The following is an 11,604-nucleotide window of genomic DNA, read 5'->3' on the forward strand; positions in this document are numbered from 1 at the left end:
ACATTGCTTAATCAGGCTTCTCTGTCAAATTATTACAACGACTGGCTAATTGAACATGTTTCACAGGGTAGAAATTCCTCCCACTGGCCCTAAAGTAAAGCCAGTATTATATTCCTAAACTATATAACCCAAATGTCAGTAATGATAAAAACTAAGTAAGACGAACAAATATATGTTTTTGTGAGGTACTAAAATAACAATTTATTAGCCAAGTGTATCTGACATTATTTCTGAACAAACACGATTTTCTGATATTCCCCTTACATTGTATACTACAAACAATAAGAGTGATAGATTAAAACTGACCATTGATTTGTTTATTGTGACCCAATTACTTCGCTTTACTTCTTGTATACCCTAGAGTAGTAAATCATCATTTTCGGTAAATAATTCATAGTTTTCACAGCAACTATGTCCAATTGGGTTCTGAATTATTCCTTTTTATTGCGGTTGACATGTAGAAGGTTATTAATATTTTTGCTCACAAAACTCAACTGACACGTTAGGAAAATGCGTGCTCTAAACAACATTAGTTGTAATACGTGGCTATTTATATCTAAATTCTATAAACAAGCGTATAACAGTTATTCAAGTTCATAACACGGCGTATTGCAGACACCTAAAATTATCCACAGTCTTAAATTTCTTGTCTGAACTTTGATGGACTGGCTTCTCTATTTTTTTGAGTACATTATAGACTTCTGACATAGTCTACATTTAAACAGTCTCCAGTTTTTTGTATCAAGTGATGTAGAAGAGCATGTTATCATTCACTAAACAAGAATAAATATAATGAATGCTATTTAATTAAAAAGATTTATCTCAACATCTTGAAGGGAATGTAGGTATTTATCTTAATATGTGCTACATTAATTGACATTTGATAAACGTTTTATGTCGAGGAAACAGAAAATAAAACAAAAAACTTCAATTTATTTGAATATTAACAAATATTAACAGTTTTTCCCAGCTTCTCTTACATATTGCATTGCGTTGACAGAGACAAAAGAAAAAAGAAACCACAGAAGAAGAAAAAGCTCTGACTACAAGCAAATAGCAGAATACCAGGCAGAAAATTCTTGAAACTATTTTCTATTACAATGATATAAACATATATTGTACATACAGGGACTTCACTCAAGATTGGCAAAACTGGACTAGAAATATGTTTGTCCGGGGTTTGTGTATCGATGTGTGCGTTTCTTGTTCACAATTGTACATGTAGATCATTCCCTCACTACATTTTTTTCAGAGTGATCAGTTTTATTGTGCAAAATGTACAAAAATTAAAAGCATTAATTTTATTAATAAACACTTTGTAATCAATTTGGGAAGAAATTCGCACAAATATCAGTTTTTGTCTAATTTAATTCAGAGTATATCATTTTTTAGTCTATCGCTAAAATGCTCAAGTTTCAATCGTCTTTTTAAGATTCTTTTAAAAGATGCTTTTAACCTGATATAATGTGAATAATGTCTTCCGCTGTCTGTTATTATCCTAAACATAAAAGAGCACGGTATTAACATAAACGTAAAATGTATCAAACTTGTATTTTTGTAAAAATTTGAACAAGTAATCTTCTTAATGGAATGAAAACAAAATGTTATCGCTGCACTAAAAATATAATTCAAATACTAAGCATATGGCATGTTTAATTTAAAAAAGAAACAACAACAGCATTGTATTTGTCTGCAACAAAACATTTTATGAATATTTAAACACATTGTAAAATTGTAATATGTTGTATTTAAGGACAAAAATCAAATACATATTTTAAATAAATTATAGAATGTCACATAATCCATCAAGGACCAATTTAGTATATTTATGCGTCGCTATGTTCCCTTGTTATTTTCTTTTCGTTCCAATTACTACAGTTGACTGACTTCTGTTGACAGCAAATAAACGATTTGTACTAATCAGCTTTGTCGTGATTTCCTAGAGGACCAACTATAGATAAGCTAGAAATTATCCAACTGCGAACAAAAAATAACAAAACGAATGTGATCTTTTTTCACTTACTTCTGTCTTAAAAAATGCTACGTTTTTGAGCATTTTATCTCAGCCAGGTGAGAGATGTTGGATCATCATAGACCGCTCCTTTTATCCCTTAGAATATGAAGGAATGATAAGAGTGGTATGTGTAAAAATCTTGGGTTGAGTCATTCATTCACAATCAAAGATTTTGTAAATGTATTTACGTATACACTGCATAAATATGTAGTTTTTGACGGAGAACTACATTTACAGGGTGTACAATTGTTATAAATATAATTGTTTGAATATACGTTTTGTGGTATTTGCAAATTACAGTTCTTGTTCTCCTTGAACAGGAGGTATCTCATAAATATCTCTGGCGTTCTTACTATACGTATCGTAAATTTTATTGGCATATTTACTACAGACAATTTATGGAGAAAATTATATATTTTGCAATAATCGTCATTAAGTGAAGTTGTGTTTGCATTACGTAGAAGAAAGCTTATTTACTAGATGTTTTAAATACTAAAATAGTTTGATATTTGCGAATGATATCGAATAACCCGATCGACTTGATTTTATTGTGCCATTTTGAACGTTCTTTAGGACATATGGAGGCTGTAAAAAGACGCCCCGTGTATTAAATCGAATATTTTATATGTTCGATTCTTGAAGATTGATTAACACGACATTATTGTTGTGTATGCAAATTTGTTGTGTTTTAAGTTGTTTCTATTGACCTTTTTCTGATTGCTTCGTTCAAACTCGCTTTTAACATTTGTCATTTGACCCCATGTCTGTATTATGCAGGCCTAATAACTTCTGAATCCCTTTCAAAATTCCATTTTGTTTGGTTCCGCCCATTTTTGATCGATTAGGGCACAAACACACAATCTTTATTTTTGAACCATACACCCATTTTCATAGATTTGCAAGAATGTATCACATTAAGGTTTAAAGAAATAACCTGCATGAAGACACAGCGCTGATGTTTATAAATTTCAAAGTTTCACGATTTTCATCATCATTTAAGATTATTTTTTGCTTATTAAGCCAGGGCTAGGGAGCCTGGAGCGTAGAGTAAGGCAATTAAGTAAATATGACAAAGATTTTAAAGATCCTATAACACAATTTTTTATGGTTTTATATCAAAAATATGATCCCGAAATTAAGATTTATCAATTTTGTAAATTTCCAAAAAGCATTATTTATAAAAATGTAACTGAATTTACCATTTCATGTAAGTAAAGGGAGGTAATAAAAACATTATTTTCCATAATGTCTAATTCATTTATTTTTCATTAAGAAATGAATGCATATATTTTAATGATTACATATAATATGTACAAATATTTGCAGTACATATTTTACATATTCTTCGATGTTTGAAAATTTTTGTATGCATAATTATCTACATATATATATATAATTCACTTAAGTGTTGTATACAACCTCAATTACAACATACAGAGTCTTCAAAGTGTGTCTTATACTTTCGTTGTTATATTGCATACTGTTGATTATTACATACCTTCTTTTTCGACTCCGTAAAATTGTACATACTTATATTCTAACTTAAATTCTCTGCGTTATACAAACATGGCATAAAAACATGTTATATGTAAGCGTTAAACAATAAGCACGTCAATGAAAGAGTAATACTATTTAGTTTGATCCATGAATTTAATTTTAGCTCATTTTAGCTCAATACTGATTATCGTGTTTGGCCGTTTGACTACTAGACACATCTATAGAAGAATCAAACACTGATGTAATTTATCGAGGAGTTATATTGGTAATATCAACGTTCTGCTGCCATTGTCGGTGACATTAGACGTTTTGTCTCGTTTTTTTTTTAAATTTATGTATTAATTTATATTATTTTTTTAAATTATATTCTTTCTTTAGTTATAGGCTTTTAACTGGTCCATTTATATAACTATGTTATATATATTTCTTTATGCTATAAGACAATGTTCGCTTGCGATTTTATTCGCTTGCCATGTTTATATAGCGATTTAAATATTTGCTGTTATTTTGTCCTTTAATAGAAATAATTATAAAATATTTCTTATTATGCTATTTTTTGATATTATTTAATTCTTTATTGAAATTATAAGATTTTTGAATTTAACAGTAAACATTTCCCCGTAAAAATATGAACTGACATCACTTGCCAAGAAACCTAATGAAAATGTGTCATGTAATCCTGATATGGACATTAATCGCAATTTGAGTAAAATATTATAGAATATTCTGATTCTGTAGTCTGTTTAATTTTAAAATAACAAGAAGATCACAGGAACGATTACTAAAACCATATACAATTTATTACCATATAAGACTATTGTGTCATTCCTCTTTCTCTTAAAGTACGATTTACATAATTATTATAAAATACTTGATAAAATCATTGACAATTTAACTTAAGACAATCCTTACAAGTTAAAAGACCTTATAGAAACATTAGATGACTCTGATTTTAAAGGCCTTAGAGAAGAAAGAATTCATAGAACTAATACACGATCCTACAAACCTATAAACTGGCATCAGAGCATTGTTCTTTAAAATCAATTATCACTGCTTATCTTCTGCTTTTAATGCAGTGGCCATATCTTAATAACTTAGATAATATAAATTATTCCTTTCATTTTGGCATTAGAAAAGCAAATAAACACGTTTATAATCTGGACAGTCCTCTCTTTTTTTCTCTAAAAAAACTTTTAATATATTTTATTAACTATCTATTCTACAAATTGGTTTCAATTTTATTCAGCAATAGTGTACAAAACCCCAACAAGATGTTTCCTTGTGTCAATCAATTGTTTGCATTTCTTAGAGCATGTATCAATGTCTGATCAATATCTTCAATAGAGTAAATTACGTTTTGCATTCAAAATCAAGTTAAATTCAAATTCTTTGAATTCTTATATAATCAAGCAGAGACTTGTGCACAAAATCATCCCAGTCCTAAACTTATTTCAGAACGTTGTAAAATGATGAAGATTAAAATACATTTCTTGAACCATAGTCCGCATTTAAAGCATAAATATTTATGCTAATCACTGTATCATAAGTATTATAATACCATTGCTACTGATTGCACATTTGTGATTATTGTCATTGCAGTCCAACATTGCTTAATCAGGCTACTCTGTCAAATTATTACAACGACTGGCTAATTGAACATGTTTCGCAGGGTAGAAGTACCTCCCATTGGCCCTTAAGTAAAGCCAGTATTATATTCTTCAATTAAATATAACCTTAATGTAAATTATATATAACCTTAATGTCAGTAATGATAAAAACCAAGTAAGACGAACAAATATATGTGTTTTTTTGTGAGGTACTAAAATAACAATTTATTAGCCAAGTGTATCTGACATTATTGCTGAACAACCACGATTTTCTGATATTGCCATTATATAGTAAATTACATACAATCAGAGTGATAGATTAAAACTGACCCTTGATTTGTTTATTGTGACCCAATTACTTCGCTTTACTTCAGAGTAGTAAATCATCATTTTCGGTAAATAATTAATAGTTTTCACAGCAACTATGCCAATTTGGATTCTGAATAATTCCTTTTTATTGTGGTTGACATATCGAAGATTATTAATATTTTTGCACACAAATCTTAATTGAAACGGAAGGAAAAGGCGTGCTCTGAACAACATTAGTTGTAATACGTGGCTGTCCATAATTAAATTCTATGAAGAAGCTTTTAACAGTTATTCAAGTTCATAACACGGCGTATTGCAGATGCCTAAAATTAGCCACAATCTTAAGTTTTTTGTCTGAACTTCGATGGACTGGCTTCTCTAACGTTTTGAGTAAATTATCGACTTCTGACATTAAAACAATCTTCAGTTTTTGGTATCAAGTGAAATGGAATAGCATGTTATCATTCACTAAACAAGAATAAATATAATGGATGCGATTTAATTAAAGAGATTTATCTCAAAATCTTGAAGGGAATGTAGGTATTTATCTGAATATGTTCAACATTAATTGACATTTGATGAACGTGTTATGTCGAGGAAACAGAAAATAAAGCCAAAAACTTCGATTTATTTGAATATTAACAAATATTAGCAGTTTTTTTTCCAGCTTCTCTTACATATTGTATTGCGTTGCCCAGACAAAAGATAAAACCACTGAAAAAGAAAAAGCCCGACTACAAGCAAATAGCAGAATACCAGGCAGAAAATTCCAATGATATAAACATATATTGTTTATACAGGGACTTCATTGAAGATTGGCAAGGCGGGACTAGAAATTTTTTTTTCGGGATTTGTGTATCGATGTGTGCGTTGTACATGTAGATCATTCCCTCATTACATTTTGTTCAGAGTGATCAGTTTTATTGTGCAAAATGTACAAAAATTAAAAGCATTAATTAATTTAATAAACAAACACGTGGTAATCAATTTGGGAAGAAAATCACACAAAATCATTTGTTTTTTAAAATTTATTTCAGAGTATATTACTTTTTAGTCTATTGCTAAAATGCTCAAGTTTCAATTGCCTTTTCAAGATTCTTTTTAAAGATGCTTTTAAATTAATATAATGTGAATTATGTCTTCCGCTATCTGTTATTACACTAAACATCAGAGAGCACGGTATTAACATAAGTGTAAAATGTATCAAACATGTATTTCTGTAAAATTTACACAAGTAATCTTCTTAATGGAATAAATACGAAATGTTACCGCTGCCCTGGAAATGTAATTCAAATATTAAGCATAAGACATGTTTAATTTAAGAAAGAACAACAACAGCATTGTATTTGTTTGCAACAAAACATTTTATGAACATTAAAAAACTTTGTAAAAATGTAATATGTTGTATTTAAGGACAGAAATCAAATAAATATCTTAAATAAAATATAGAATGTCACATACTCCATCAATGACCAATTCGTTACTTTTATGCGTCGCAATGTTCCCTTGTTATTTTCTTTTCGTTCCAATTACTACAGTTGACTGACTTCTGTTGACAGCAAATAAACGATTTATACTAATCAGCTTTGCCATGATTTCCTAGAGGACCAACTATAGATGAGCTAGAGCTCTTCCAACTGCAAACAAAAAATAGCATAACTTACTTCTGTCTCAAAAAATGCTACGTTTCCGAGCATTTTTTCTCAGCCAGCTGAGAGATTTTGGATCATCATAGACCGCTCCTTTTATCCCCTAGAATATGAGGGAATGTTAAGAGTGGTATGTGTAAAAATCTTGGGTTGAGTCATTCATTCACGATCAAAGATTTTGTAAATGTATTTACGTATACACTGCATAGATATGTAGTTGTTTGACAGAGAACTACATTTACAGGGTGTACAATTGTTATAAATATAATTGTTTGAATATACGTTTTGTGATATTTGCAAATTAGTTCTTGTTCTCCTTGAACAGGAGGCATCTCATAAATATCTGTGGTGTTCTTACTATACGTATCGTAAATTTTATTGGCATATTTACTACAGACAATTTATGGGGAAAATTATATATTTTGCAATAATCGTCATCAAGTGAAGTTGTGTTTGCATTACGTAGAAGAAAGCTAATTTACTAGATGTTTGAAATACTAAAATAGTTTGATATTTGCGAATGATATTGAATATGTCGATCAACTTGATTTTAATTGTTCCATTTTGAGCGTTCCTTAGGACATGTGGAGGCCGTAAAGAGACGACCAGTGTATGAAATATTTTTTTTTATATGTTTGATCTTTGAAGATATATCAATACGACATTATTGTTGAGTGTGCAAACTTGTGGTGTTTTGAGTTCTTTCTTTTTGACCTTTTTCTGGTTGCTGTTTTCAAACTTGAAGTCACCAAAGGATTTGTAACGTAACCTGCTTTTCACATTTGTTTGATGACCTAATAACTTCTGAATCCCTTTCAAATTCCATTTTGTTTGGTTTCTCCTATTTTTGCCTGTTTTTGCACAAACACAATCTTTTATTTGGAAAACGTACACCACTTTTCATAGAATTGCACAAGGAAACAAACTGCACGAAGACACAGCGCTGATGTTTATAAATGTCAAAGTTTTACGATTTTCATTATCATTGAATTATCTTTAGCTTATTAAGTCAGGGGTAGGGGGTGTGGAGCGTAGAATACTAGAAATGCATTTAATATGACAAGATACATTTCAGCATTTTAAATGGAATAGCTTATTTAACTATGTCTATTATTATATCATAATAACTTGATTATATCATAATTACCAACAACAGTAAGATTACTAAACATTTAAGGTGTGTCTTATACTTTGGTTGTTATATTACATACTATTGATTATAACATACCTTCTTTTTCGACTCCGTAAAATCAGTATTGTACGACTGTGTATATTTTTTAACTTGAGATTATTTGCGATATACAAACATGGCATCAAAACGTGTTATCTTTCAGCGTTAACTATAAGCACAGCAATGACATAGTGATACTATTTAGTTTCATACATGAATTAAATTATAGCTCGATTGTGTCGAAAGCTATAAGCCGTTTCTAGAAGCAGCAAATACTGAGCAACAAGTGTAAAGTTTCCTGCACATGAAAACAATCGCTAGCCCCTGAGGGGGTTAAAAACAATTATCGTGTTTGGCCATTTGACTACTAAACACATCTATAGATGTATCAAACACTCATGTAATTTATCGAGGAGTTATATTGGTAATATTAAAGTTCTGCTGCCATTTTCGGTGACATAAGACGTTTTGTCTCGTTTTTTTTTTTAATTTATGTATTAATTTATATTATTTTTTAAAATTATATTCTTTCTATAGTTATAGGCTGTTACCTGGTCCATTTATATAACTATGTTATATATATTTCTTTATGCTACAAGACAATGTTCTCCGATTTTATTCGCTTGTCATGTTTATTAAGCGATTTAAATATTCGGTCCCGTATATTTGCTGTTAATGTGTCCTTTAATAGAAATATTTATGAAATATATCTTATTATGCTATTTTCGGATCCTATTTAATTCTTTATTGATATTATAAGATTTTTGTATTGGCAGTTAACATTTCCCGGTAAAAAATATGAACTGACATCACTTGCCAAGAAACCTAATGAAGATTTGTCACCGATCTACCATGTTATCCTGATATGCGCATTAATCGCAATTTGACTAAAATATTATAGAATATTCTGATTCTGTAGTATGTTTTATTTGAAGATAACAAGAAGGTCATAGGAAAGATTACTGGAACCATATACAATTTATTTCCACATAAGACTGTTGTGTCATTCTTCTTTTTTCTTAAAGTACGATTTACATAATTATTATAAAGTGCCTGATAAAATCATTGACAATTTAACTGAAGACAATCCTTACAAGTTAAAAGACCTGGAACATTAAATGACTCTGATTTCAAAGCCCTAGAGTAAAAAGAATTCATAGAACTAATACACAATCCTACAAAGCTATAAACTGGCATCATGGCATTGTTCTTTAAAATCAATTATCATTGCTTACCTTCTGCTTTGAATGCAGTGTGCCATATTTTAATGTTTTACAGATTGGTGTAACATTACTTGTTGTTGAGTATTTCACGATTCAATTGAAGTATAGATTTTTGTGAAAGAAAATATTATATACCTTGATTTCTATTCAAATATATTGATTAGACTTTTGAGAGCATTATTTGTTTTCAAGTTAATATACGTTACAGCAATAATTTTAGACTAGATTTTAAAGAAAGTTTTGTAAGTATTTGAGATTTAGAAAATTGTACAAGACAAACGATTTGTGATAAAATAAGTAAAATAAGTATCATGTCATTTTTCCAAATGATGCAATTAGTTTCAAAGCATGAAACACATTATTATATGTGTAGATAATTCATACCTTATTTTCATTGACAGATGATGTTTTAACATTGCTTTATTGGAATTAATTTATTGTATTTCTTAATGCGATATACAATTCCTACCTTGTTAAAAGTCGGTTGTCATCGAATAGTGTTGTTAAATCTAAATTTATTTATCATCTTAAACTTAATATCCAACTCAACCCTTTTTGCATTATATACTTTTATATCATTATATACTTCTAGATATAAAGGTTGCTCCTGCTATCTTTATTTGACTTATTTCTCGTTTAAAGACTACAATTATAATATTGATCCACAAACATCTAACGGCCATTTTATTCACCGTCAATATACTCGCAATTGATGGAATTGTCATATTCAGATCTCCTTAAAAAATATTTTCAATATATTGTAAAGCACTTTGCTCCTTACAAAACTACTAAGTTCCCCATCACACCATAGAAACAAAAGTAACATAAACGCAGATACAAAACCAATAGGACAGATTTCTCATCTGAGAGTTTATAAGATGTTCAACTGTCTAAATAAAGATGTTCTTTACAGTTAGCTCACTTAGGTACTTAAGCTAGATTTATTAGACATGCCACGATTGAAGTGTATAATTATATTCACACCTCAATCAAATTTGGCATCTTTTGATACACGCTGTAAAGAAGTTGTCGTATAATTGCCCTACTATTGTCCAACTATTAGTTTATTGGTCGTTCTCATTAAATATCTGATCCGCGTAAAATAGATATGTTTAGTGAATTGTACTCTTTAGTAATTGAACATTAACCGCTTTTCCAACCATGTTTGTATGCCGTCTGTTTAGTAGTTGATTGAAAGTCATACACATTTTTCTGTGTAATAATTCGAGTAAAACAATTATAGACATAGTCTAGACTGTCAAATAGATTTCAAATAAAATGAGTTCCATGCAACAATAAATTAATTAAATAATATCAAGTTGTAATGTTAGATTTATCATGATAAAATAAACAATATTTCTTTGACAATACAGTCGACTCTCGTTATCTCGAAGTCATCGGGACCGTCCAAAAATATCGAGATAACGAAATATCGAGATAAACATATTAGGGTTTGAATAATGCAGAAACTGATTTTTACAAAAGACATGTGCATACCTTATGTCAAATAAAGTATGATATCCCCATGTCTTGTTTTAATACGCCTAGTCAATATTTAACAAAGTAATATTAGCGGATGTTTACAGGCGGAAATACGGGTGTCTGTGATAAAAACACATAGTGAGGTTTACTCAGTAATACATCAATATAGTGATTGGGTGGTTGATCCGGATATCCTCCCGTATTATTTATTGGGTCTTTATCGAGATTGTTCGACCGCTGATTAATTTGGAGGTGATGTTGTAAAACAATATTGCAACGATATCGTTTCTATACTTTCACTATTTCATTTAAAGTCATAAAGAATTGATACTGTGTTTTGCGAATATTTATAAAGAACGTAAAATTCACTCATTTTGAACATAAGTCAATCAACACGCTAATTATTAACTTTTATTATAGCAGCTAAACTTGTTACAAACATAATCATCATTATGACATGCGCTATTGAGCAATTATCGTCTAATATTAATTTTTCACACGTCTGAAGGGAACAGATGAAAGAAAACTATTAGTCGAGATAAACAAAGGATAATAGTTTGAAAATAACTGTTGGGGCTGAAATTTTACATCGAGATACTGAAAATATCGAAATTAAATATCGAGATAAACAAATATTTCCAATATAGATAAA

This window comes from Ruditapes philippinarum, unplaced genomic scaffold (assembly GCF_026571515.1).
Source record: "Ruditapes philippinarum isolate M1 unplaced genomic scaffold, ASM2657151v2 ctg338_1_1_1_1, whole genome shotgun sequence".
NCBI classification, from domain to species: domain Eukaryota; kingdom Metazoa; phylum Mollusca; class Bivalvia; order Venerida; family Veneridae; genus Ruditapes; species Ruditapes philippinarum.